Below are 23146 nucleotides of genomic sequence, written 5' to 3' on the forward strand. Positions count from 1 at the left end.
CATTTCGATCGAACTTTTATGCGGTTTGCTCGAACCCGATTGAAATGGAATTTGCTTTGATTTAGGGTTGTTGCTGTGCGATCTGTTGTTGTGGTAGGAGAAGTTGCTGCTGCAATTTGGGGGCAAAGAGAGGAGAGATGGGTTGATTTGGGTTTGCGGTGGATGCTGCTTTGAGTTGCGGTGGTGCAAGAGGAGGTAGTTGTGCGGTTAATTGCAGATTGGGTGGTGTTGTGAGGGTGAGTGGAATTGGTGGATGATGGTGGTTCAGGTGCATGGCTGTTGTGGTTGCTATGGTTTGGTTTGGGTGGCTGAAGGTGAATTGGTGGCTGATTTGGGGATATTGGTGGGCTGCTAGTGCGAATTGGTGAAGGGGAATTAGTTGGTGGCTGCAACAGTGTTGTTGTTTTGGTGTGGTGAAGGGTAAGAAAGATTAGAGCGGGAGAGTGTGGTGTAGGATAAAAGGTGGCAGCAGTCAGCAGATAGCAAAGAAATTTGTACACTTGAACTCGTCCCCAAGCTTCGAACTCACTTGACATGAAACCCGAACACCTACACACAAAACCGAGAATAGAATTGGGACAAAGAATAAAATAAAATAAATAAAATAGAAATAAATAAACTATAATAAAAATAAGATAAATAAAACTAAAACTAATAAAAATTAAACAAAAACTATACAAGCGAATAAAAATATGAAATAGACTCAAAGCTAATTAAAATAAATAAAAGTAAATAAGAATACTTTCAAGGAAAAATAAAGAACGAAATATAACAAATCACAACCAACTAAAATATGAAAATAAACTAATTCTAATAAAAACTATGAAAAGAACTAAAACACACTACCAAATAAACAAGAATTGTTATTAAAGAGAAAACAAGAGAAAGAAAGGGAAAATAAGATAAAATAAACACGAAAATGACTGTAAAAATACTTCCTAAGAGTGACATAAATGTCACTCATCAGGCGGCTTCAGCATCATCCCCCCATTCAAATCTAGTCTTCTTCCTGATTGCCTGGAAGAAATAGAGGCACTTGTTGCCTGACCGACTGAGAAATCTTCCCAGAGCTGCCAAACAACCGGTTAATTTTTAAACTTCCTTCACAGAACGGGGCGACTTCATGTCGATTAGCGCCTTTATTTTTTCAGGGTTGGCCTCTATCCCCCTTTGGTCAATCAAGAATCCGTGAAACTTCCCAGACTCAACACCAAAGACACACTTTTTTGGATTAAGCATGATCTTGTGCCGCCTGAGTGTGGAGAATATTTCTCGGAGGTCAAACAGGTGATCCGCCTGCTGTTTGGATTTGACTATCATATCAACAATGTATGCCTCTACATTCCTCCCAATTTGATTAATGAAGACTGTATTAATCATTCGTTGGAAAGTAGCAGGCGCATTCTTCAAACCAAACGGCATCACATAGTAACAGAATAACCCTTCATCAGTGACGAATGCTGTATTTTCTTGATCCTTTTTCCACAGGGGAATCTGATGAAAGCCTGAGTAGGCGTCCATAAAACTCATCAGGGCTTGTCCGGATGTAGAGTCGACTAGACTATCGATCTTTGGGAGTGGATAACTATCCTTCGGACATGCTCTATTCAATTCAGTGTAATCTACACACATGTGCCAGTTGCCATTCGGCTTCTTTACAAGCACAACATTGACAAACCATTCAGGGAAGCTACATTGCCGAATGAACCCAACATCTGACGAGGGTCGGACTAGGTCGTTGAAACTAACCCTACCCTAAGCCAAAAAAAATTTATAAATAATTAACTAACCTAAATACTAGTATAGAGGAAAGTCAAGGGTCGAACCTAAAGGAACAACAATGTCTAGTGCTTTCGATTTTGGTGCCTAAGCTACGTCGAAGCCGAAGGAAAGAAGGTGACACTAACAACTACTGAAATAAGAAACCGAACAAATAAAGTGCTAGGGATTAGGATTCACATATAATAGCAATGAACATAGCAAATTGGGATAGGAAGTTGACTATGTCGAGTGATGCGAGGGGAAACCAATCATGCAACCAAAAGAGCGTATCAAGCTATTTTCATACAGGTCTAACTAGCGTCAACTATGATAAACACTAGCTAGGAACGTCACAAGACACCCCAATCGTTAAATGCAAGCCAAAAATCAATGGTCCGTATCAATGTGAACCTACAATGCAATCTAGTGTGAATAACTAGGGTGATCAAGCCTAAACAAACACAGACATGCACATAATCAATCAACCAATTTAATCACATCATCAACTCCATCAATTATCCCCCAATTTACATCAATCCATCACATCATTTAAGCTTCACCATCACCCTAGCAAGCAAACTACTCTAGCAACATCATCAAATCAACAAACAACTATTGAAAACAAGAATCAACACTCAAAGAAGAACAATTACTCTAATCAAGGATCAAAGATCAAAATCCATTCAAAACAAATAAAAAAAACATGAATATTAAACAAAACAATAAATGAGATAGAGTTTAGAAATTCTCATTAATAATAGAGAAGATCTCTAATACAATTGTCACCATTGAATCTTCAATCTCTCAATCACCATTGAAATTCCTCATTTTCTCTCTCTAAAATCTACTCCAAAAACTAACCCGAAAACTAGAGAGAGAAGCTCTCAACTAAGCTAAGAATATGATCAGAATCTAATATGAAAAATTATTCTAAAACTTGCCCCAAAAATTGGGTTACAAAGATATTTATAGAGGCGCAAAAACACCAAAAACCGAGCAACAAATACCCAAGGGAAAACAAGGAGATCAATCCAACAAATTAACATATATCCAACAAGTCATCATCCACTTGAGAAAGAGCAAGGGAGGATATTACCGGATATTAGGTGGGTGTAAATACCCGCAAATGACCCACTTAAACCTTTCAAAGCTAATTTCCTCAACAATTGAACCTTGTTTCCATATGCTAGCAAAAATAGTAGTGAACCTTCCTTGATTCTTGATACAAATCAAAGCACAAAAGTATATCAAGTCATGTTGATATGTCCATTTTATATAGTAATTTACCCCCAACCCTTGGTCATAATTAGTAGTGTTTTTGGCTCTTTCGAGCCACTTTTATTGCTAATTGGTGTTTTCAAGTGTTTTCGTAGTCTTTGTTGAGTTTGAAGGAAATTTCACCTTTGGAGCATTTTCTCGGGTTTTTCATGGAGCGACTACGGAAATTAGAAGAGCACAACCATCTTTGAAGCCCAAGGCCAGTTAGAGTCATCGAGCCGGTGATTAAGGTCTCGGTAATCGGGATACCGAGGTATTTGGACCGAGTATTCAAGACCCGAAGAGGAAATCCGGATTGGGCCGAGGAATCAAGCCCAATCGAAGTCCAAGCCTCGAAGAGAAGCAAGGGCCCGATCGGGTAAACATTAGCACGATCGGGCGCGGCGTGCAACTTTGGTGCTAGTGAGTGGCCTAAGGCGCGCCCGATCGTTCGAGCATTCAGCTCGATCGGGCGTTGCAGCTAAGAAGAGGCGCGAGGAAAAAGGGGCGCCCAATCTAGCGGCCTCTAGCCCGATCGGGCGCGTGTTTTTCTCAGAGCTGATTAGAGTAGTTTTAATTTTTGTTTTGAGGAAGGTTTAAGTACGAATTATGTACGTAATTTTGGATTACCTTCTTCTTTATATTTTCTCTCTCTAATTAGGGTATTTCTCTCTCTTAAATTCTCTCTCAAGTTTTTTTCTGAATTACTTTCATTAATCCAGATTTCTTTTGGTAACAATTTCTTCTCTTTGAATTTCAGCTATTTCATTTACTTCTTTGATTATGTTTTGTTTTATTTATTTGATTAGTTTAGTTATGATTATGTTCGAGTAGTTTAATTCTAGGGTTTATGGGGATCCATAATTTATATGAAGGGATAATTTGTTATCATTGATTATTGGTATTGCATGATATTTTCTTATTGAATTGTTTTAATTCTTTGCAATTGTTTTAAAGTGCTTGGGATTAGGATTCACATATAATAGCAATTTGATTGTGAATGTTTAGCATTATTGAATTGATGATAGAGCATATGTTAATTTAATATTAAAGGCTATTTTTAATGGGAACTTAGATCTAGTAAATTGCGAGAGTCTGTTAGATCTATGTTGATCAATAAATTGCGAGAGTTGTTAATCATGTTATTTTTTGCAATGTTAATTATTAATTATTATGTTTTATCTTGGAATATTAATTATTGGTGAACCTGTGACCCTAGGCCTTCTTATTATTGTTTTTCTCCCTAAACTTATTCTTCGTAGTATAGAATTTATTCCCAAAAAAATTGGTTACTTAGATAATTTAGATTATAATAATTAATTAGGAGTAAAAAGACTTGTTACCCTGTGGAGTTCGACCCTACTTCCCTATCTACTTTAGTTAGAGGACTTAGGTATTTACTTTGATTAGGGGATACGACTTTACCCTGTCAAAATTTGGCGCCGTTGCCGGGGAAACAATTTTATTTTTATTTCTAATTATTTTTAGTCTAGGTTATTTCTTTTTGTCTCAGAGAACGTTAGTTCTTTGAGACAAATCTCATATTTGCTTTTAGTTATTTTTGTTTAATCCTAGGTGTTCCAGATCAGGGTACATCCCAATCGATCCTGAGATCGAACGATCTTTTTTCGGGACACAATGCCGAAGCAAGCCATCCACTCCGCGTTTATACAAGGTTGGTTCATCCCACAAGTAATGCCTTACCTCCCTCTTGAACTTCTTCTTTTGGTTCTTGGAGAAAGAAGGTGGAAACTCCCTACATGCTAGAAAGTTCACCAAGTCGGCATACCGTGGGAGATCCTTAACCTTAATGGCATACAAGATATCATCAAGCATTCTATCTTCAATTGGTAGACCATCATCATGAATTTGATCACCCTCAAGATGAGAAAGATGGTCCGCCACAACATTTTCCGCACCCTTCTTATCCCTAATCTCTATTTCAAAAGTTTGTAATTCAAGCACCCAACGAATCAACCTTGGCTTGGACTCTTTCTTGGCAAAGAGATACTTGAGAGCCGCATGATCCGTGAAGACAATGGTCTTGGAACCCAACAAATAACACCAGAATTTCTCAAAAGAGTGAACAATGGACAAGAATTCTTTTTCCGTTGTTGTGTAATTCTTTTGGGCCCCTTTTAGTGTCTTGGACATATAGTAAATCACATAAAGCTTCTTGTCCACACGTTGTCCCAAAACACCTCCAATTGCCCAATCACTAGCATCACACATCAATTCAAAGGGTAAATCCCATCTTGGGGCTTGAACAATGGGGGTAGAGATTAGAGCCTTCTTCAATCTATTAAATGCTTCCAAGCATTTATCATCAAAAACGAACTCAACATCTTTTTGAAGAAGATCATTAAGGGGCTTGGAAATGAGTGAGAAATCCTTGATGAATCTTCTATAGAAGCCCGCATGACCCAAAAATAATCTCACTCCCTTGACATTCACCGGAGGTGGAAGCTTCTCAATAACCTCAATTTTGGCCTTACCACCTCTATTCCTTTATGAGAGATCTTATGCCCAAGCACTATCCCTTCCTCGACCATGAAATGGCATTTCTCCCAATTCAAGACAAGATTAACCTTTACACACCGAGCCAAACATTTCTTAAGATTAACTAGGCACTCTTCAAATGAAACCCCTTCTACGGAGAAATCATCTATAAATACCTCCATTTCTTCCTCCAACATATCTCCAAAAATGCTCATCATGCATCTTTAGAAAGTTGCGGGGGCATTACAAAGGCCAAAGGGCATTCTCCTATAGGCAATGGTCCCATAGGGGCATGTAAATGTTGTCTTCTTTTGATCTTCGGGGTGGATTGGAATTTGGAAAAATCCCGAATAGCCATCAAGGAAGCATTATAACTTGTGCCTTGTTAGTCTCTCTAACATTTGATCAATCAATGGAAGGGGAAAGTGATCCTATTTGGTGGATGTATTTAGACGTCTATAGTCTATACACATCCTCCAACCGGTGACCGTCCTAGTTGGAATGAGCTCACCACTCTCATTCTTGACTACGGTCATACCCCCCTTCTTAGGAACGACATGAACGGGAGAAAGCCACCTAGAGCTTTAGATGGGGAATATGATTCCCGCCTCCAAGAGCTTGGTGATCTCTTTTTTCACCACCTCTCCCATTTGAGGGTTTAGCTTTCTTTGTCATGCAATAGAAGGAAGGGTTCCTTCCTCAAGCGTTATGTGGTGCGTACACAAAGCGGGGCTTATGCCTTAAAGATCATCGATAGTATAGCCCAAAGCACCTTGGTGATTTCTCAAGACACAACATAACGCTTGAGCTTGACTCTCGTTCAAGGATGCTCTTACAATTACGGGGTAAGTGGAATTTGGGCCTAAGAATTCATACCTAAGGTGTGATGGTAGAGGTTTGAGCTCTACCATAGGCACACCTTTACCTTATTTTGTTGCGGCCTCTTGCAAAGCTTTATGGCTTGAGATCTTCAAGCACAATTGTTCATCCACTTCCTCCATGCTTCCATTAAAAAATTCCTCATACAATGCTACCTCCTTCCATGGTACACCTAGCTTGTCTTTGTTTAACAAAAAATTCTCAAGAGCATCGTTAGAGGTAAGCAAGTGCTCATGTATGGAAGATACAACATGATCAATAGAGTCAATCATCATGCAATTTTCAAGAGAAGAACTTGGATATTTCATGCTTTCATTCAAATCGAATTCTATGACCTCATCTCCTACCTTAAGGGAAATCTTTGCACACTTTACATCTATCATAGCACCCGAGGTAGCAAGAAAGGGTCTACCTAGAATAATTGGAATGGTAGAATCTTCATCCATTTCTAACACAACAAAATCCACCGGGAACATAAACTTCCCAACCCTCAATGGAACGTCTTCCACTTTACCTTTTGGAAACTTGATTGACCTATCGGCTAGTTGCAAGGTAATGTTAGAAGGTAAGAGTTCCCCTAGATCATGTCTTTGATAAACCAAATTTGGCATTAAGCTTACCCTAGCTCCTAAGTAACATAAGGCATTAGCAAATTGAATCTTGTTAATAGCACAAGGGATGGAAAAGTTTCCGGGGTCTTTCAACTTGGGTGGCATTTTGTTCATGATGATCGCACTACAATTTTCAGTCAAATTGATTGTCTCCACAACATCACAAGTCCTCTTTCCGCTCAAAATGTCTTAGAGGAATTTGGCATAATTAGGCATTTGGTTGATCACATCGGTGAAAGGTAGAGAAAGGTGAAGTTGTTTGAGCATATCAATAAATCTCCCAAATTGCTCATCCAATTTGTGTCTCATGAATTTTTGGGGATAAGGGAGCTTGGGTTTCACAATCTCTTTCTCTACTCTCACCTCTCTTGGTGTCTCAACCACAACCGCATCTAAAGATGCTCTACTTCCCTCATTCTCAACCAAAACTTCCTTGGGGACCTCCTTGTTATCACTCCTCCTAGGCAATCTCCTCAAGAACCTTACCACTCCTTGTTACAATAAAATTCACGGGTTTCTTGGGATCTAGGCCTTGGTAAGGTAAAGAAGAAGGGCTTGCTTGGTCTTTCAAAGCACTAGCAAGTTGAGAAATTTGGTTTTCGAGCATTTTATTGTGGGTCATCATTTCATTGAACTTCTTGTCATTAACGGCCATATATGTGTTCAACAACTTTGTTTGATTTTTAATTATTTCCTCCAAATTGGTCCTAGAAGAAGAAGATTGTGAATAGGAATTTTCACCTTGAGTCTTTGGAACAAATCCGGGTGGGGGACCTCTTTGAGAATTATTTTGAAAATTTCCCCTACCTTAATTGTTCCAATTACCCCTATTTTGATATTTACCATAACCTTGATTATAGTTTCCACTACCTTGGTTATGATTTCCATAACTTCGGTTTTGATTACCATAATTTTGGTTTTGATTTTGACTACTATAACCTTGATTTTTATAGTTGCCACGAGAACTTTGGTTCCTATAACCACCACCTTGGTTATAGTTGTAAAAATTACCTTGGTTTTGGTAATTCCTATTCCATTGACTTCTTTGATTATCAAACCTTTGCACATTATTACTTGACACATAATTCACATGCTCACTCTCACTATTATCAAAATCAACACCACATTCCGTAGAAGCATGAGGGCAATTACAAGAGTCATGATCATAAGATCCACATGCATCACAAAACAAGAAACCACTAGGCATGTTATTTGAAGAGGGAGGGGGTTGAGAGTTAGAAAAGGTACCTCTCCCTTTAAATTGGGAGGGAGAATTCGAAGCTTGAGAAGAAAAGGAGCCTTCTAACTTGGCCTTGATCGCGGTCATTTCTTACCCCAAGTTTGTCATTTGTTAGGATAAGTTGTTGATCGCATTTAGATGGTCTATAGAGTACACCGAAGAGCCACTCTTGCTAGTTGAATCCCTCTCACCATCTTGCCAATCTCTATAGTACTTAACCATGTCCTCTATAATGTCCACCACTTCTTCTTCCGTCCGATTCATTATGGGACCTCCGGCACCCCCATCAAGGCATGATTTTCCTTGAGGACTTAGGCCACCATACAAAATTTGAATGACTTGATAGGTTGGAATTATGTGGTGGGGACATTCCCTTTGGTACTCTTTATACCTCTCCCATGCTTCGTAGAGGCTTTCATTAGGTCTTTGCTTGAACCCTTGAATCAAATCTCTAGCCTCCGCCGTTTTCTTTTGTGGGTAGAATCGGGACAAGAATTCCTTGGTGACTTCGTCCCATGTTCGAAGGGAATTTGGCTTTACCTCCTTATCCAACCACTCCAAGGCTCGGCCTATGAGAGAAAATGGAAACAACTTTAGCCGGATGAATTCTTGAGAAACTCCGTTCACTTTGATAGTGTTGCAATACTTTTTGAACTCCTTGAGATGGTTCAACGAACTCTCATTGTTAGCCCCGCTATATTGTCTCCTTTTTATCAAAGCGATCATAGCCAACCTAATTTCTATGTCATTCGCCTGTGTTGTAGGTGGAGCAATTCCACTCTCAAACTTGTACGCAGCGAGAATTCCCAATTCTTTCAAAGCAACTCTTGGTTGATCTCCCATGCCTAGTTCCTCTCCAAATCCTTCTTCTCTTGAAGAACTAAATTCAAAGGATCGACTAGCAATTCTTCTCCTTGAAAGAGTCCTTTCGATTTCCGGGTCAAAAGGCACAATGGATCGATCACGAGCTCTATGCATGCAAAACTCAATGAAAATATTAGTGGCACGGCTACAAATGTAGCCTTACGAAACAAAATCTTTTTGTATTTAATTTTTTTTTTCAATTAAAATGAAATAGACTCAACAACTAAAGCTAAGCACCAATTTCACTCCCCGGCAAAAGCGCCATTTTGATAGAGGAATAAACTAGTCGTTAATTTCCTATCCCAAAATCAAACACTATTTATAAAATCCTAAACCAACCTAAAACAAGTATAGGTAAGTATAGGGTCGAACCCAATGGAGTAAGTTGGTGTTATCTTTAGCCTAAATCAAGCTATTTCGGATATTGAAGTGAGAAAATGGTTGGTGTTATGATAGCAAAATTAGACTAATCAAGTAATTCAATAAGCTAAATGCTAGGGATATTGGTTCCACATGCTAATTTAATAATCGTGCTAATCAATAATTTCTTTGTTTGATTCAAGCATTGCAAAGGACAAACAATAGTAGCAATCAAGTGAATTCAGGAGCTATCTCGTAGAGGCCAAACTAGGGTTCACTATGAATGGCTAATCAAGGAAATTAACAATCAAACTCAATCAATTAAAGCAATTCTCAAATTTATGGTCATGTCATTAAGAAATGAAATGCAATCTAGATTAATCTTATAGGTTGATCATTCCTAATCTAATTAATCACATGCAAAACAATGTCAACCAATTTAATTGCAACAATTCAATCAATCAAAGATCATCAACTAGCAAAAATTATCAATCAAGCATGCTTCCCCTTCTCCCTAAAAACTAATCTACTTACTAATCATGGTTTAACTCAAGAACAAATCACTAGAATTAGCATTGATCATCATTCTAAATCAAAATCAAGAGAAAGAAATATCAACTACAATGTCCAATTCAAATCCAAGTAATACAAGAAATCAAAGATGAAACTAAATCAATCAAGTAAGAGATGAACCAGAAGAAGAAAATCTTACTAACATTAATGATTGAAAATGAAGAAATCCAAGCACAATTGATCCAATGTTTGAATACAAATCCAAAATTAAGAAATTCTCTCTAACTTCTCTCTCCAAAATTAAGCTAATGAAAATTATCCAAAAGTTATCTTCAAAAAGGAATTACAAGTGTAGTTATAGGCAAAGAAGAAAAACGGGATTCCCGCGCCCTCTCCAATAAACCCCGCGCCGGCGGAAATATGGGTACGAAACCCATAAAAAACTCCACGGGCTTCTGGGTAACACCTGCGCCCACGGGTCTTCTAGCCCGCGCCCGCGGCAAAAGCGCGGCGAATCCCCTGCTCCCAAAGGGTGATCAGAGGGCCGCGGTCTCTCTGGTACGAGCGGGCTCTCCAAACTACCCGCGCCCGCGGAGAGTTCCTGGTCGAAATCTGCCAATTTGGTGCATATGAGCCCCCGCGGCCTTCAGTACCCGCTCCCGTGGCAGACTGGCAGGGCTTGATGCTCTCTCCATGCCTTCTCTGAGCCCTCTCCAAGCCGATTATTTATTCCTTCCTTAGTTAATATAGCCCATCTTAATTCCCTTGCAAAGACAAATCCTTGGTACCTACAAGAACAAACAACGAAAAGGAATAAAAAGGAAAAAGAACCAAATAAAAGGAAAACACAAAGAAAACACGAAAAGCACAAGGAATGAAAGAAAGAAAGGAATTAAAGGAAAAAGGACCAAAAAAAAGATAAGAAGCATAAAAAGGAAGATGAAATCATCCTAAAAGACTACTCTATGAGTGCCATAAATGACACTCATTAAATCTCAACCCGTTTTGTTCATCATCCCACACTAGCTAGATTAGGTCTAGATAAATATGTGGAAAAATTGTTCAAAGGTATAGGCATGAGTGGTTTCTTTCAAATGTGCCATGATTCGTATAACTATTTAACATTAGAATTTATTTCAAGTTTTAATGTTATGAAAATGAATGCATTAATCACTCATGTACAATTTCGATTATTAAACAACGATGTGAGACTAACTCTAAAAGAATTTGGAAAGTTGTTTGATTTGAAATCGGATAAACCGATTGAACCCTCTCAAGACCACACTGCTGTGGTCTACAAGAGGCTAACTGGGGAGGATTTGGTTAACCTCCAACATGCCAAAGGGACGTGGATTCAACATCCCGTCCCAAAATTTTGGCAAAGATTTGCCGGCCTCACTATTTTTGGGAGGCATGAACTGACAAATGTGAGGAGAGATGAATTGGAATTATTGGCATCCTATGTAATTCATAACGCTGAGAAACTGAACATACCCCATAGGATAGCCAATCACTTCCAAAGGGCGGCCAATGTAGCCGAAGCGAGTAGGTCTAGGGCACCTATTTAATTTGGGGGGTTAGTGACCCATATTGCCAAAAAGCACCTAGGTTGGAACCCGGATGGGCATAGGAAAGTTTTAGGCTCAAACCTCATGGACCTAGCCTATTTAGGGAGTCTAAACTGGGTCCAACCCGTGGGGGTGACAATCGGGTAGGAGGGACCAAGCCTTCACCTTACCCAACCCCGCCTTGACAAAATTTGTGAAGGGGAAGGCTTCTTATACTTTTGAGATTAACGGTCAAGGTAAGGTTCAACCACCTAACCCTTCACCACAACCCCACCATTCACCCCCACACCATTCACCACACTACCGACCACCTCCACCCTTCACCTATGGTGTACCCACTTCCTCGGTCGACTATAACGTCGACCCCAATGCCCCTTATGAATTTTTGGCTTTTAGGAGCCAATTAGACCGCAAAGAGATGGGGCAAGGGAGATTTGAGGGTATGGTGCAAAACCTAGATTCTAGGTTAAGCACCTTGGATGGTCGGGTAGGACACATAGAGCGGAACCTCGGGAGGGGTCTTTACCCCATGTACGATGACTATGCACGCCGAGGGGCTATCCCTCCGAGGAATTAGTTCCCGACTGGTTCCAATACCCCTAAGGAGGGTATTCTCACCCCGGTGCATATGGTACTTATGTGGACTACTCTTCAGTCCATGGATATGGGGGTGACGCTCCTTTTGGGGGTTTGGGGTGACTACTTTGCAGGTGGTTCGGGTTATGGTGGTGCTGGAACGAGCTAGGGTGGTGCCGGCTCGAGCTATGGAGGAGGATATGAGAGGATGGATGACGATGAGGAGTAGCTTCTCCTAGCTACCCTCCCAAGTCAATGAGGGCATTGCTTGATTTGGCTTGGGGGAAGATTTCTTGTATATATGGTAACTTTCTTACTCTCTTCTCTATTTATTGCTTTCCTAGTGTAGATTTCATTATTTTCCTTTATGAAAAAGTACAAATTAAAAAATCCAAAAATACGTTCCAATGAATTGTAAATCATGCTTCTCTGTGCCCCTTACTTTAGAATTTTATTTTTGATTCTTCGTTATTGATAATGAGCATTGTGGATTTGTTGGTCATGATTTGAAGTTTAATTGTTTGGATTCCTAAACATGCGTCAATTTTGCAAACTATTTGTGAATATAGTGCTTGACTATTTGATTTGGTTAGGAATGTGTGATAGTTCCATAGTTCCTGGTATGTCAATGAATTTGAGTATTGGTTTGCAACTATTAGTAATGTTTATATAGCTCAATATTATGCACATTGAGGAGGACGAAGGAATTTGTTCTCCTAGGAAGCCTTCAGACGTTATTAGATACAATTGTTCCCTTCTTATTACCCATGTTGTTTCTTGTGCCCTTTTATTGTTTATTTATCCACAGTACAAGCCTATATGATCCCCATTGGTTACTAGTCCTAATCTTGGCTTGGGGGAGCTATTAGTTGGTTAGGTGAGGGAGTTGTGGTGTGCACATTATTTGCACAATGTGGGAATAAAAGGAGAGTGATTGTTCTTTGATTTTATGATTGGAAAATATTGATAAGTTGTGTTACAAAGTTGAAATTTCCCATATGAGTTAAAAAGATAAAAAAAAAGAGCAAAGAAAAAAAAAGTTGCTTCATATGTTCAAATGTTCTATTTGAAGGTTGTTCACGAAAAGAAAGAAAAAAAGAATGAGTTCAAAGTTTGTATTTCACTCAAGTTCTACATTATCATATTTTTATGAGTGAAAATTGTAAGTGTTGGGATTGTTTATATTGATTGGAGTTGTATTTGGTGGATTCTTGTTGAAGTTAGTTATGTTGATGGATATGTATGATCATCATTTATTTTTATTATGGGTTTGTTAGGATTTGGCTCCCTTAATGCATAGCTTTTTTCTCACATATTCCGAAATTTATCCTACCCTTTACCCTAGCCTTACATTACAAGCTTTAAAGACCTTTTGACCTTTGTGCATAGAGTTGTGTGAATGTGAAAGTGTTGTCTATCAATGCAAGTTACGATTTGACATATTTCGAGTAGACTAGTAGGTTGAGCGTTCATTGTTTTAAACACACAAGAGTGTGAGATGGGTGGGCATTGTTCACAAGTAAAGGGGTTGGTTGGAGAGCGATTGAGTACATCTTTTACTCGCTATATAAATGAAAGTTGAGTGCGTGAGCACTAGTCTTGAATTCTATATGCTCATGTGGTTTGCTTTACTTGACAATTGTTGGGGATGAATGATAATTAGATGTATGAAATTGATTGACGTTGAAGCATGTTCATTAGATTTGCCTTGAATCGTTTGTGCTTTATTTGATTATTGGGGTAATGCATGTTTTATATGTTCATTGATGAGCTCTTTGCTTAGGGACAAGCAAAGGTTTGGATTGGGGGAGTTTGATATGTCCATTTTACATAGTAATTTTCCCCCGTCCCTTGGTCATAATTAGTAGTGTTTTTTGCTCTTTCGAGCCACTTTTATTAGTCTTTATTGAGTTTTGTAGGAAATTGCACCTTTGGAGCATTTTCTCGGGTTTTTCATGGAGCGACTACGGAAATTAGAATAGCACGACCATCTTTGAAGCCCAAGGCCGGTTAGAGTCATCGAGCCGGTGATTAAGGGCTCGGTAATCGGGATACCAAGTAATTGGACCGAGTATTCAAGACCCGAAGAGGAAATCCGGATTGGGCCGAGGAATCAAGGCCAATCGAAGTCCAAGCCTCGAAGAGAAGCAAGGGCCCAATCGGGCAAGCATTAGCTCGATCGGGCGCGGCGTGCAACTTTGGTGCTGGTGCGTGGCCTAAAGAGCGCCCGATCGTGTGAGTATTTAGCTCGATCGGGCGTTGCTGCTGAGAAGAGGCGCGAGGAAAAAGGCGCGCCCGATCGGGCACGTGTTTTTCTCAGAGCTGATTAGATTAGTTTTAATTTTTCTTTTGAGGAAGGTTTAAGTACGAATTATGTACGTAATTTTGGATTACCTTCTTCTTTAGATTTTCTCTCTCTACTTAGGAAATTTCTCTCTCTTAAATTCTCTCTAAACTTTTGTTCTTAATTACTTTCATTAATCCAGATTTCTTTTGGTAACAATTTCTTCTCTTTTAATTTCAGCTATTTCATTTACTTCTTTGATTATGTTTTGTTTTATTTTTTTGATTATTTTAGTTACGATTATGTCCGAGTATTTTAATTCTAGGGTTCATGGGGATCCATAATTAATATGAAGGGATAATTTGTTGTTATTGATTATTAGTATTGCATGATAATTTCTTATTGAATTATTTTATTTCTTTGCAATTAGTTTATGAATCGAGCAGATGTAATTTGATTGTGAATGTTTAGTAATTTTAAATTGATTAATCGAGCTGATGTTAATTTAATATTAAAGGCTATTTTTAATATGAACTTAGATCTAGTAAATTACGAGAGCCTGTTTGATCTATGTTGATTAATAAATTACGAGATCCTGTTAATCATGTTATTTGTGCAATGTTAATTATTAATTATTATGTTTTATCCCGGAATATTAATTATTGGTGAACCTGTGACCCTAGGCCTTCTTATTATTGTTTTTCTCCCTAAACTTATTCTTCGTAGTATAGAATTTATTCCTAAAAATATTGGTTACTTAGATAATTTAGATTGTAATAATTAATTAGGAGTAAAAAGACTTGTTTCCCTATGGAGTTCGACCCTACTTCCCTATCTACTTTAGTTAGAGGACTTAGGTATTTACTTTTGATTAGGGGATACGACTTTACCCTGTCACATGTACCTAGAAAACATTTCCATGAAAGAAAATCAATTCTAAAAATCAAATGAAAATCTAAACTAAAGCACGGGTTACTTCCCGGGAAAGGCTTGATTAAGATCCAAGCTTGACCGCTCTAGTAAAATAATAATTCAACGCACGCAAGAGCTTGTCAAATGCACTATTACACATTTCGTAAGAGAGAAGGTAGGCAAATGACGGGATAAAAACATGCAACAGGATTGTTGCACGCAAGTGAGGAAGGAGGTGCCAAAAGAAAGAAAAAGAGGGATCAAAAGGAAAAACAAGAAAATAAGAAGAAGAAGAAAATAAGAAGAAAGGGGAATAAAAGAATAGAAAGAAAAAGAAAAAGGCAAATCCTCCTCACTAAAATATTTTTGGGTGGAAACATCACCCTTTTTATCAACAATAGACGAATGAGGGACATTAAGATCATCATAGACAAAAGGGTCCCTAATAGGCTCATTGAGATAGGAAGGGAGAAAAATAGGGCAATAGGGGATGTGGTCAAACCTTTGAGAAAAAGGGGTATGAGAAATGGGCAAAGGGGTAGCTACTCCCTCAACACAAGGTCTCACATCTCCAATGAGAGCATGAAAATCATTCATAGAGTCCTCAAATGAAGATCTCTCACAATCTACATCTCCTTCAAGCTCAAAAACTCGAAAGGAATCACCTTCATCCTTCTTTGCACCACAATAAACCACCTTTTCTTCAACTATCTCAAAACCTAAGTCCTCAAAACCATGCATGAGTGGAGTTAGAGTCATCGTAAACTCATCTAAATCCCAATAAGATTTCTCGATGAACTCATCCAAAAATCTATAAATTTTCATATTACTCTCACAAAACAAATGGGACATTACCTCAAAAGAGTTTATGTATTCATAGATTGAAGGCTCACAAACATACACTTAAGGGTTAGGATTTTCAAATTCAACTCTCTCTTCGTTCTCGACTCTTTCACCATCACTCATATGCTCATCAAAGGTATCCTCACACTCTCTTGGTTGATCTAAAATATCATTATCATCCTCAACACACACATTGGATTTGAAATTTTCACACACAAGCATCAAAGATGACAATTGACTTTCCAACTCTTCTCTTCTTTTCAACTCTTCATTCAAAACACCCTCACACTCTCTAATCTTCTCCATTTAGCTCCTTAAAATTTCTATCATTTGTCTCTCCAAGGGCCTAAGATTAGGATTCATCTCTAACTCCCTCAAAGATTCATCAATATGGCTATAGGGGACCATAGACTCATCATAAGAGTTTGGAGAATGAAAAGGTGAAGAGGTTTGAGGATCAAGATTAGATGAAGAGTTACAACCAAAGGTAGGATCATCATCATTACAAACATGAGCATTTTCAATAAATAGGGGAGTGGGGGCACAATCAATCATATGAGATTTGTCTACTTGAGCATGCACCTCATTATCATGAATAAAAGAGGAAATAGAATTGAAAGCATTTGTTCTAGGTTCAACTATGGGATCATGTGACACATCATGGTAAATCATGCTAACATTGGAAGAATTAACACATTGCACATCAAAAATTGCAGCACGATTACCCCTATTATAGACTTCCCAAGAAAACCAAACATAAAAATCCCAAGAATCTTCGATAGAAAATGATCTAAATCTACCATTATGCATTCCTTCAACTATATCCCTAGTATGTTCAATCAAACCAAAACAACAAATCTCACAAGCCTCCCAAAGACTACAACGATTATAGTCAAGAAATCCCTTTAGTCTATTGAAATATTCACAAAAAGGCTAATCATCATATTGAGAAAAAGATAGACATTCCATTTTTACAAAGCAAACAAAAATCAAATAAAATAAAAATATATACAAAGACCTAGACTCAAGCAAAAAAAAAATACTCAAACATAGACACCCCGTTCCCCGGCAACGATGCCATTTTGACGAGGGTCGAACTAGGTCGTTGAAACTAACCCTACCCTAAGCCAAACAAAATTTATAAACACTTAACTAACCTAAATACAAGTATAGAGGTAAGTCAAGGGTCGAACCCAAAGGAACGATAATGTCTAGTACTTTCAATTTGGGTGCCTAATCTAGGTCGAAGAAGAAGGAAAGAAGGTGACACTAACAACTACTTAAATGAAGAAACCGAACAAATAAAGTGCTAGGAATTAGGATTCACATATAATAGCAATGAACATAGAAAATTGGGATAGGAAGTTGACTAAGTCGAGTGATGCGAGGGAACACCAATCATGCAACCAAAAGAGCATATCAAGCTATTTCCCTAGAGGTCTAACTAGGGTCAACTACGATAAACTCTAGCTAGGAACGTCACAAGACACCCCAATCGTTAAATGCAAGCCACAAATCAATGGTCCCTATCAATGTGAACCTACAATGCAATCTAGTATGAATAACTAGGGTGATCAAGCCTAAATCAAACACAGACATGCACATAATCAATCAACCAATTTAATCACATCATCAAATCCATCAATTATCCCCCAATTTACATCAATCCATCACATCATATAAGCTTCACCATCACCGTAGCAAGCAAACTACTCTAGAATCATCATAAAATCAACAAAGAACTATAGAAAACAAGAACCAACACTCAAAGAAGAACAATTACTCTAATCAAAGATCAAATATCAAAATCCATTCAAAACAAAGATCTCCAATACAATTGTCACCATTGAATCTTCAATCTCTCAATCACCATTGAAATTCCTCACTTTCTCTCTCTAAAATATACTCCTTAAACTAATCCTAAAACTAGAGAGAGAATCTCTAAACTAAGCTAAGAATATGATCAAAATCTAATATGAAAACTTATTCTAAAACTTGCCCCAAAAATTAGGTTACAGAGATATTTATAGAGGCGCGAAAACAATAATATTCGAGCAACAAATACACAGGGGAGGCGCGCCCGCACCATGGGGAGGTGCGCCCGCGCCAAGGGGTGGTGCGCCCGTGCCACCTTGTGGTGCACCCGCACCCGAGCTTTGCGCGCCCGCGCTTCACTAGGTTTCTTCGAAATTCTCGTGGCTTTGTGCGTTCGCTAAGGTCGTGCGACTATGATGATGATGAACACTAGGAGTGGAAATAGATAAAGCTCTAGATTAGTGGGTACACCACTTCTTAATGGTAGCACGACATGAGAGCGCAAGATCCAAGACTTGGAATTTCTACTTCCCTGCATCTTGATCTTTCCAAATGTTGTGAGCTTGTTCCAAAGGCTTTCTCCACCTTAGTAGATTACCAATATCAAGACTCGAACCTCGTACAATACCTACAACCACGAAAATAGAGCAAATAAAGGAGAAAAGGCTAGAAAACCAATGAAATGCACAAAAACTACAAAATAAAAGTGGAAAGGTAAAACTAAGCAACAAAGCATAAAACTAAGCATTTATTAAGAAGAAAGCTATGAATAGAGGATAAAAACAACCTAAATTCCCATCAAATGGGTGCCATTTATGACACCCATCAACATCTAACAACTTTTTAACTTCGGCGACTGTCGCCTGACTTCTTTCCTCGCCATGGTTTCTTTTTTTTGCCGAATGGGATTCTTTTTGGGATCCACATCGAGTTTGTGGACAACAAGATCCGGGCCAATGCTTGGCATCTCTACCACTTAAAAGGCAAAAATGTCTTTGAATTCATTCAACAGTTGGTGCAGACTTGTGCCCAAAGCAAAAGCCGACGTCCCCACCTTAACAGTTCGCTCTGCACGACTGTCATCCGGAGGAATATCATTGAGCTTACCAGCCGACTGGGGACAGAGGTCATCTGACCATTCCCCGGTCAGTGATTGCTATTGCTTTTCTTTTTTTACCACCACTAGCTGATTAGGCTTTGGTTTCTTAACGGCTGGTGGGGCCGAATGGTCATCCTTGACCTCATCAAGGTCAATTGGCTCTTTGCCCTGACCGGTTGCAGCTGCCGCAGGCTTGATGTCCGAGAGATAACATTCCCATCATCCCTCTCATACTTGAAAAGCATAAGAGCTGGAATGATGACTGCCTTGCACTCGTTAGGAGTGGGTAGTACAAGGATGAGGTTGTAGGCGGTCATCTCCTCGACCACTAGGAACCGGATGGTCATGTGCCAACTGCTACCTTTTTCTCCCTGTCGGATGGGAAATTCAATGCGTCTTACTGGATGCACAACTCCTACCCTAAAACCCACTACGGGGTGAGAGACATCTGTTATACTATCCGGCCTGTATTTCAGGTTGGATAGACATTTGTAGCTAATGATGTCTGAGGAGCTTCCTGTGTCAATTAAAATGCGACCAACCAATTGGTTGGCCACTTTGCATTCTATTACCACAGGGTCATCATGTGGCCGACGGACTTTGCCTCTGTCCTTTTCAGTGATGATGACTTCAGGGAAGGCAAATGTGCTAGCCGCCTGTCCCTCATCAACAGAATGGACCATCTTTCTCAGATGATCCTTATTTCGCCAGTACCCCGGATGGTTGGTCCACCATCGGCGAATCCGCCTGCTATCGTATAGACCGGTTCCTCATCCATTTCAGAGCTACTAGCAGGTTGGGGAGTCTTTTTGCTCGACTTCCTAGAATTCAATTTGGAAGCCACTTTGGACTTCACATAGGATTTCAGCGCTCCTTTGTCGGCCAGACGGTCAAGTTCCCGCTCGAGGCTGAAGCAGTCGTTAGTGTCATGGCCGACATCCTCGTGGTAGTGACAGTCTTTATTCTTGTTCTAATTTTCAGCGGAACATTTCATAAGAGTCGGCTTCTCAAAAGTCAATCGATCCTTAATCTCCATGAGGATGGAGTAGATGTCCTTGTGGAACTCGTACCTTGGAATGTACGGCTTCCACTCTTTCTTTTTCTTCTGGGACGGCTGATCGGAGTTTTCAACCACCTAGATTTGTTTTTTTCTTTTTGCTCTCTTCTGGTTTCAGAGACGGCTGAGCAGGCCGACTCTCCTTCTATCGGTCAGACTTCTTGGGGTCCGACTGCTTATTAGAGGGGTAGATCTCGGTCTCCTGTATATAAGTGTCCGCCTCCATCAGGGCTTCTTGGAGGGTGAAGATTTTCATGCGAGCGAGTTCGAACTTTAAAGTCGACCCATCCTTTAGACCATGAAAAAGTCTGTGAAAGCCACTTCGTCATAGAGTCCTTGTATCTGGATTCTCACCAGATTGAACCATCTGACGTATGATCGCAGCCCTTCTCTATCTCCCTGTTGCACATGGCCTAAATCAAGGCTCGTTTTCTTTTCAGGGATGTTCATAGAGAAGTTAGAATCAAACAAGAATGTCAACGTCTTGAAGGTGTTTATGCAACCAGCCAGAAGATTGCCAAACCACTATTGGGCTATGTGCTTCAGCGTGGTTGGGAAACATCGACACCAGGTGGCATCATCCAACCCCTGTAAGTACATGAGGTGGGTGTATGCTAAGAGGTGGTCTTCAGGGTTGGAAGTACCATCATAGGTTCTAACCATGACACTTTTGACCTTGGCTGGTTGTTCGGCCTCGGCTATTTCCCTGGAGAGTGTAGAGGGCTGCTGTAGACACCCAATTGTGTCTACCCAAAACCAAACCCAGTGATGAGTACCTTTCACGTCGAATCGTAATCGAATGAAGTGAAAGTGTGTAAAGGCTAGTGTTGCGGATAGTTTTAATTTCTTTTCTCTTCTCTCTGTTTTTGAAAACCTATTTTAAGAAAACAGCCAATCCAGTTTGGTTAGTCCATGATATGGGTCCAACGATATATTATAAGCCCAATTCCGATGAATATTGAGGAAGTTATGGCCAAATTACTAAAATGGGCCCGGTTTGAGCCTTATATGCGACCTAATAATCTAGGGGAGGGCCTAATATGGATTTATCATTCCTAATACAATTAGGAATGGTTTTAGTCTTCTAGATTCTTCTAGAAGGTTCTTTTCATTCCTAATTTAATTAGCATTGATAAATTGACTTTTGTTGACTTTTTAGAGTTTTAATCAGAATAAAAGAATGTTTTTGAGGAAAATACGATTTTATCCACCTGTACAGTTAATTTCTATATGATTTCAGAAAACACGTTAGAAATTTAATCAGCGCCAAATGCCAGTCATTAGCGCCTGGCGGGCGTTAGCGCCTGACGCTAATGTCAGCGTCCGGCGCTAACCTCGTTTTTGCGCGTTAGAACTCTGTTTCGATTTTTTATCTTTTTGGATCATTTTCTCTATAAATGGCCTTCTAAAAACTCCGTTTTCAATCAACAATATTCATCAATTCTCATCTACAATCAACAACATTCATCAATTCTCATCTACAATCATCAACATTTTTAAGAACTCTTTTATCTCCCCTTTTCTTACACAATTCCGCATTCACAAGACCTAGATACACCTATCCAAATTCGAAGTTGTCTTTGCCCTAGACGTGAAAGGTTTTAATTTCAGAGGGTTTGGTTCCAAATCTCTCTTTCGATTATTTAATTTAATTGTTTTAATGGTTTTTATTGATGTTATTATGTAGAAAGCGTGTTACTAACGTGTGTATGTTGTTATAAGAAAGAGGTACGAGGCATCCAAGTAAGTGCTTTAATGGTTTTTATTGACGTTATTATGTAGAAATCATGCTTAGGTTGTTATTATGGTTCCTAATGTTATGTTAGGGCGTTTTGATCTTCCTAGTATCATGTCTAGGGTAACTTTAATATAAAGTATGATTAAAAGTATGATGCCTTTTATGTTCTTCCTAATATTTATGATTGTTAGTATCATGTTAGGGCTAAAGCTTTATTTTTATTGTTTAGTGACATGCTAGGGTTTGTTATTAATCTTGTTAGCATCATGCCTAGGATCTTGCTATTATTATGCTTTAAAATGATTATTTTAATTATTATGATTGTTATTATGATTATAATTATTGTTATTATGATTATAATTATTGTTATTATTATCATTATTATTATTATTTTTTTTTATTATTATTATTATTATTATTATTATGTTGCTTGATTTTTCTTTATTTCTTGATCACACCTTTTATGCGTGTTTAAAGGGAAATTGTACTTGTAATCATGCTTAATAAAGATAATTATTAATCTTGTTTAGGGTTAATATGATTATAATTTAAGTGATCGCCAATAATATATTTATTTGTGCATTAATATTCAACCAACATAGGTACACAGGTTTAGGGTTAAACCTATTGATTGTATATTAGTCAGAAAGCGCACATGAATACGATCAGAATAAAGTAGAGGCCTATTATTAGGGCAGGTTCAATCTTTTTTAGGTTGGATTTTTACCTTCATCCCCGAACTACCAGCCATGGTTCAAGACCTATTGGAATTGACGATCTCTTGGATCGTTAAGGGGTGTAACCTTCACCTTGTGAACGGTTTACAAGTTGCTAAAACTTGTTGGCGACCCTTTTTCTATATCTTCTTTCCCTTTGGACGCCACCGTACTTTAGTGTATTATAACAGTGGGGTTCAAGCTAGGGATAATGCTTGAAATATTCCCTACATTATTGTCATATGCATAAAAAAGATCTCATTGGAAAGACCATCCGTAATGAGTTAAAAAATAGGATTTTTACACGTAGGAAATTTGACGGATATCTTTCACAACTAGGATCGATATAACACTGCGCGAAACTGGAAAATTTTATCGAGCACGGAATGCTGCTGAGGCATGTAAGAACTAGCGTCAGCGAACAAAGATTAGCGCCGGTATTTTGACTTTAGCGCCAGACGACAGCTTCAGTCGTTAGGCACTAAAGCCAAAAGATGGCGCCGGCCTTTGTTTGCTGGTGCCAAGTTCTTCCAATACCGAGCCAGAAATATGTG

This window comes from Chenopodium quinoa, unplaced genomic scaffold (assembly GCF_001683475.1).
Source record: "Chenopodium quinoa cultivar QQ74 unplaced genomic scaffold, ASM168347v1, whole genome shotgun sequence".
Taxonomy (NCBI): Eukaryota; Viridiplantae; Streptophyta; class Magnoliopsida; order Caryophyllales; family Amaranthaceae; genus Chenopodium; species Chenopodium quinoa.